At 35.0% G+C, this 7,620-nt stretch overlaps 1 pseudogene; it reads left to right on the forward strand.

The window, feature by feature from the left end:
- The first annotated feature begins 2,753 nt into the window (after window positions 1–2,753).
- LOC121242143 lies at window positions 2,754–7,411 on the forward strand (annotated as a pseudogene).
- Window positions 7,412–7,620: the final 209 nt, after the last annotated feature.

Raw genomic sequence — 7,620 nt, forward strand, 5'->3', positions numbered from 1 at the left:
TTGTAAGCACATTATTTTGATGTCTTGAATGAAGTTCTTATTATAAAAAAAAGAGCTATTGTTATCCAAAAATATTTGCTAGAATTTAGATTTTCTTCCCTATGCATTAAATTTTTTATTAAGATATTTTTTTTTAAAATACTATTTTTTCCTAAAATAACCAATTCGTCTAACTAGGCAAATTTGCTTTGCACATTGCTCCGGTCCTAGTATAATTAAATATATAAAAGTGAATCTCGTTATTAAAAAGTTTTTTTTTTTTTTTTTTTTTTTTTTTTTTTTTTTTTTATATAAGAGTAATACTAGATATAATTTTAGGAAGTATAAATCTTGCGCAGTCTTTATGAAAAAAGTGAGATTCACTATTTAAAAAATAATTTTTCATGTAGATCACATGTTTATACACTTTTATCAATAGAAGTGAGCAGAATTTGCATAATATTTATAGTTTTTAAGTGTATAAATCTCGCTTAATACTCAATTTGAAAAACATTAATAAATTTAAAATCTAATTAAAATCACTGTTTTAAATACCGTACCGTACTGGCCGGTACGGCCGAAATATGCCGTACTAGCCACCGGTCCGATACAGGTGTTATGTATATTTTGTATGGGCCAAAATACATGCCGGTACAGCCAGTGTATTCGGCTGTACCGGCCTGTATTTTGGCCCGTACTGGTCGATATTTCGGCCTTCAATTTTTTTTATTTTTTTTTCATTTTTTCAAACTATAAGCTCATTTTTCAACTCTCAATTCAAACTAGACTATTTATAATTTATATATATATGTTTTATATATAATTTATTCATATATAGACTATTATTTTGGTATATAATTTATATATATAATTTATTCATATATCAACTATCTCGAAATGGTACATGAAATGGTACCAGTACAGAAATATTTCGTTCCAATGCCTTGACTGGTACGACGTCTGGTACGGTATTCAAAACATTGATTAAAACCCAATTTTTTTTAAAAGAAAAATAATACATAGAATTTACAAATCTTAAAAATAGTGAAAAGCATTGAAATGCCCTTTTTTTAAAGAGAAAAGCTGGAGAACGGTCCAGTTGCTAGGTAAAGAATAGCAACTCTCCATTCACAGCACGACACGTAGACGATATATTGTGTTTATTTTACATCTGCATGGAGCTGATCATTGAATCCATTACATCTTCTTCTCCACTCGTATTTCATATGCTACCCCTTCTACTTCTTCATGAGAAACCCCAATGGGCTCAAGATCTCAACACTGCCATCCTGCACGGTGCTCAATCCAAACAGTGCCAGAGCTCGACCCAGACGATGTTTGTGACCTAGACGATGGCGGTGACCCAGACGATCTAGAGGATGGGCTGAGGTCGAGAGGAACAGAGAGGGAGTGCAAGATAGAGAAAGAGAGGAATCCGCTTACTTGACTTACCTTGCTCATTGCAAATTCTCTAGAACGAAGGAACCTAGTTCCATCTTCTACTACTTTTGGACAGAAACCAAGCAAAAACTCTGAAGAACACAAAAGCCCTCAAGAGAAAACAAAAAAATAACTTGAATCGTAACTCATTCGCCCCTTCCCCTTCGCGAGAGACCCAACCCCATCCCCTTTGCAGCCCCTTCAAATCGCAACGAAACCCCTTTGAAAACCCATCCCTTCACAGCTCGCAGCTCCTTCCCTTTCTCCTTTGAAAACCCCTTTGCAGCTGAAAGCCCCTTCCAACTTGCTATATGCAGGCCCTTCCCTTTGCAACCCCACTCCGTGAAAACATGATATTCCTCATATTTCTATTTGTCATTTTCTCATTATTTCTTCCCATGAAAACATGATGTAGCATTTAGGACAAGAAAAAGGAAAGAAAAATTTTCCCCTAAAAAATCCAAAATAATTCAGAACGAAGTACCTGACTTGATTGGTTTGTACTGTTGTTGATAAAAGTTGTTCGATTTTATCCCTCTTTTCTCCTCTCGTGTTCTTGCTCTCTTAAGGTTTTATTATTTTTCTCAATCTTTCACTACCTCCTAATTGCATTATCCTAGTTACTTGCATTTCCATTTTCTTTTCCTTCCTCGATTCGGGAATAAATCTAGCTTGGGTTTTATAGTGTAGATGCCTATTTGCTTTCGAAATTCATGCCAGCTTTGTGGTGTTACAATTGAGTAGCAAAATAGGGTTAAAATTGGTCTTGAGGCAGAGAGGTTCAATGAAGCGGCGATGAGGTGTTTGGCAGAGAAATCAGGCTAAGCTCAGTGTGAGCACAGTTATCCTCTCAGCTAAAGTCTTTTTGTAATTCTGTATGATAAAATCTAAAGGATTTATTACATTTTTATCTACATATCACTGTGTAAATGGTGGACTACTTTTCTCATTTTAACAGCCGCTCTGCAGCGGAACTATTTTTTAAACAAGTGGGAAACTTTCAACTCTATAAATGATTTTTTATATTCCTGTCGAATGCTATTTCTTAAATGAATGAGGACTGCTACATCCACAAAGAAATTAAGGAAAAAAATCATATAAACTGTTGTGACTTCATCTGATCTGTTAGATCTATTTTATAATAAAAGTAACTTTACAATATGACAAATTACATCAAGTCATATCAATTTATAAGATTACTTTTATGTAATCACTTTATGACTATAGTATTTCCCTAAATTAATTACTTTTCTTTCGCACAGGCACCATTTTCCTTTCATTTAATATAATTTTCGGGAAACGAGACGTCGTTCCTTATGGCTGGGCAAGTAGATGATTCAGACGATCGAGTTTCTTCAATGGGGAGCATTACCAACGGAGACGACGAGGCTCTGATCCATCCACTCTTGTCAGAATCGCCAATAATAGATGGGGCTGAAAATCGAGATGCTAAAGAACTTGCATCAAGGTTCTGGGTCGAATCAAAGAAGCTATGGCACATTGTCGGCCCAGCCATCTTCAGCGGCGTCGTAAACTACTCCATGAACGTCATCAGTCAAGCTTTTGGTGGCCACCTCGGCGTCGCGGAACTCGCTGCCATTTCCATCGCATAAATGTCATCCTCGGCTTCAGTTTCGGCCTCCTGGTAAATTCCAGTACTCTGTTCTTGTTGGAACCATCCCTTTTGTATTTGAACAAATATTCTGAGAGCTGCAAATGAAGTTAGGGATGGCGAGCGCATTTGAGACACTGTGTGGTCAGGCTTTTGGGGCGAAGAGGTACGACATGTTGGGCATATACATGCAAAGGTCATGGATTGTGCTCTTCCTCTGCTGCATTCTACTCTTGCCCATTTACATTTTTGCCGCTCCGATTCTGAAACTCTTAGGACAGTCCGACGAAGTTGCAGAGTTGTCGGAGTTGGTGGCTCTCTGGCTCTTACCGTTGCTCTTCGGCTTTGGGTTTCTGTTCCCAGTGCAGCGGTTCTTGCAGTCCCAGCTCAAGACCTTTGTGATTGCTTGGGCGTCTTTGGCAGCTTTAATAGTTAATCTATTGAGTACATGCCTCGTCGTTTACGTGTGGGATTTGGGGCTTGTTGGTATTATTGTTGCTTTGGACATCTCTTGGTGGGTTTCAGTCCTCGCATTGTATGGATACGCCATGTTTGGTGGATGTCCTGAAACTTGGACTGGATTCTCTTTTCAAGCCTTTTCGGGTCTCTGGGAATTCATCAAACTCTCTGTTTCTTCGGGAGTCATGCTCTGGTACTTTTTCTCTTAAGCTTTCTGCATTGATGATTTTGCTAAATCCAATATTTGTAAAGAAAGTCCAGTTTCCTTCTTCTCCTCCTCCATTGATGCTGTTTTTAATGATGATAGTTCTGATTACCTTGTCTTTTGCTGGTGATGAATACAGCTTGGAGAACTGGTACTACAAAATACTGGTGTTGATGACTGGATACTTGAAGAATGCCACTCTTGCCGTGGATGCCTTGTCAATCTGGTAATAGATTTCCCCTTTCCCCTGTTTCCATCTGTTTGGTTCAGGTCAAGATTAATATGCTGTAGCAAAACAAGAAAAATACAAGTTTATGGAAAAATTGCACTTTGATTAATGTCCACTGCTACTGATTTTCCTGATAATTTAATTCGTCTCTTGCAGCATGAGCATCAATGGGTGGGACCTGATGATCGCTTTGAGTTTTTTTCTGGTACCGGGTATCCATTTGTCACCCTCCTCCCCTTTTCCCACTTTCTAGTTTCATAATCAATTTCAGATACTACACACATTACACAACACAGAATTAACCCAAAATAAATAAATAAATTCACGTATATCTAGTGTTTTCCTTCACAAGAACAGGGATATGTCAGCACACCTGGAATTTTATAAAGCATTTTTTATTCGATTGATTCGTAGGATCTGAACATATTGTCGTATAGCCATGGAGTGTGCATCTTTGCATATCTATTTTATGCCAAGACAATTGTTTTGTTTTATTAATAATTATTTCCTAATCCATTTGACTTGACACTTAAAGACACGTTCCCAATAGGTCTTGAAAGTGCACAACTTTTGAATTGGTCGTTGAGATTTGCAAAGTTGTCAATGGTTCATGTTGAGGATTAATCTTACATTGTCTATGGACAAGATCTTGGCCACGTTTATAAAGAATGAGCAATCATCTCTTTTAGAATCGTTTTTATGAAATGAATTAAGCTCATAAATTTCTTCATGGTATCAAAATCAGATTACCAAACTTGATTTATTTTAGTATAAAGTTAAAAAGCATGTTACAAAACTTGATTTATTTCTTGAAATGTCACAGAGTAAGGATAGCCAATGAACTTGGAGCTGGTAATGGCAAAGCAGCAAGATTTGCAGCTATCGTCTCTGTGTCGTTCTAATCGGACTCTTTTTTTGTATACTAACCTTGATAGTTCGCGACAAGATTGCATACATATTCACATCTAGTAGTGATATCGTCCAAGCAGTCGATAGTATGTCGTACCTCTTAGTCGTCACCATTTTACTTAATAGTGTTCAACCAGTTTTATCAGGTGAGTTTTTACTCTGTATTTGTTTCATAAGTTTAAACCAATCAAAATTTACGATGTTGATTGATCTTTTTCAAAGAGAAGAAGATGTTGTACCTCAATTTTATGAATAAGCTCTCAAATATGACGGATGAATATACTTTATGCAAAAAGAGTTTGGGATTTCAAAAATCCAAGTTCGCTAAGCATCTTATAACATAGTAATAGTATAGGTTTTATCTTCAAATTACTTTAGCAAAGCTTGTTAATCAAATCTGGCTACACTACCAGCAAGCCATAGTTTCCAAATCTTTTATTTTAAAGTATTTTGATGATATTGTTCTATTTACAATTTTTTCTTGATGATAACAGGGGTAGCCGTTGGATCGGGATGGCAAGCAACCGTTGCATATATAAATTTGGGATGCTACAACGTTATTGGACTTCCTCTTGGAGTTCTAATGGGATGGATCTTCGACTTGGGCATTATGGTTTGTATAGCTTCCATTTCCCTATTTTCATTGCTAGTCCTTTTCTTTTCCTCTAAACAAGTTGATCTTGAATTTGCATGCAAGCAATCTCGGCCTCTTGGTAGCATTACCGGTAGTATCATTTAATATAAAATACGAAATATTTTAATTATTGCCTTCTTAAAAATCATTAAATCGATAAGTGAAACATTTTCTAAGTATTGGTTCAGGTGGTAAAGACTTTGGTTTTGGTGGTATGCTTCTTCGAAGATCCAAAATTTGAATTTCACTCGATGCAAATAATTTAAGGACTATTGGATTGAGGAATCTTTTCATTGAATTATCTGCATTTTCAGGAAACTCTTTTCTAAGGGCCGATATATCTCTGGGATTAGTTAGGACGTTGTTTCTGGATATCCGGTGCCAATAAATAAAAAAGAAAATATTCAATACTGTTTGAAATATTTTAGTTTTTGTCTTTTTAATAGTCATTAAATTGATAAATAGATACTATTAATTTCAAATAAAATTAAGAGGATCATAACATATTCCCCAACTGAGAGGCCAAGGCGAATTGAAGACCACGTGTTTAAAAAAATATAACTAAATATGTAGTATTCATTTAAATGTGAAGATGAGAGATGGGTAAATGTATTCAATGGTTGCGTCCCGAAGCAATCATGGCACGGCTGGACCTTGAACTGTGACAATACGAATAAATTCTTTGTCTCATATGATAAATAAACCTGGAGAACAGCTAGACAACCTAGCAAGGAGATTACTTAGTGGACCACCTTCTAGAAAAATTATTTGTATAGATTTAGTTTTTATAAGTCCCATATAGTTTTTTTTTCCCTAAAAAACTTGAGACTCATGTAAAAAAAAAAAATTAACTTTTTATTTTTCTATTTTTTATTTTTATGATAAATCTCACTTTTTTTTAAAAGGCTTACGTAAAATTTGCAGACCCTAGAGCTGATACATCATTCAGCTTCAAACTAGCATATATACATTTTATTTTGAGGAATGTGATATTTGTTTTCAAAATGAGTGTGTAAGCGTTACGCACTCATTTTGAAAAAAAGTGAGTATATATGAGACCTAGATAAAATAATTAATTTTTTAACGATGAACTTCATCATTTTTCAAAAGGAGTGCGTAGCATTTATACAATTCGTGACTGCATCTAGTAGAAATGACATTGCATTGTTAAACTAATAAAAATTTGTAATCTACAATCTCTTTCCTTAAATATTTAGTAAGTAGCCGATCTTTGAAAGGTCCTGAGCATGTAAGAAAAAGGTTTTGCTACTCATCATCTTCACATTCTACATTTATTTTATTTTTTTTAATTTTTTTTGATTTTATTCTTCTTAAATTAATTGAATTCTTCTACTCATCATCCATACACCACGCATTTGGTAAGAGAAAAAAAATTAAAAATTAAAAAATTATGTGTGGTGTGTGTTGTGTAGGGATGATGAGTATAATTTTTCTTCTAATCTATACAATTATCTTGATGCATATAAATCATTATTATTTTTCTCACTTCTATATGCTTGTGCAAAATGGTGTGACGGTATTTGGGGAGGGATGATCTTCGGTGGGACTGCCATCCAGACTATAATCTTGGCTATCATAACGTTACGAAGCGATTGGGATAAGCAAGTAGGATTACCTATATATATTGATCTTCCATGTATGATATCTTTTACATACATGAGCTAATTGATTGATATAGAGCTCATAAATTTGTACTTGGAATTGCAGGCTGAGGAAGCTAGCAAGCGAGTAAATAAGTGGTCAAAACCCCAACAAGACGATCATTCGGAGGTTTATTAATGCTAATTAGCAAATATGTTAATTAAGAACTTATTTGTGTTTTTAAGAACTTTTGTCAAGCATGTCATGGGCTTTTCACTGCAGGTCAAAGATGTTATTATTACTCCATCTAATGATTTTGATGGTATGCATGAATATCTTTGAGATCATGGAGTACTTCTTAATTCAGCTTTAAGTTATATATCCTAGATTCTCTAGTACTATCTCAACTTCTTTATCACTACTATTAACAGAATATCTAATAATATCTCACTACCCAAACGTAATTTTAAAGATCCATCCACGAAAGAATGCCAGGGGTGATCAACTTGAGGTCTAGAGTCATTGCTTATGGTTTGAAAAATTTGCTCAAA

The sequence above is a fragment of the Juglans microcarpa x Juglans regia genome, chromosome 8D (genome assembly GCF_004785595.1).
Source record: "Juglans microcarpa x Juglans regia isolate MS1-56 chromosome 8D, Jm3101_v1.0, whole genome shotgun sequence".
In the NCBI taxonomy this organism is placed as follows: Eukaryota; Viridiplantae; Streptophyta; class Magnoliopsida; order Fagales; family Juglandaceae; genus Juglans; species Juglans microcarpa x Juglans regia.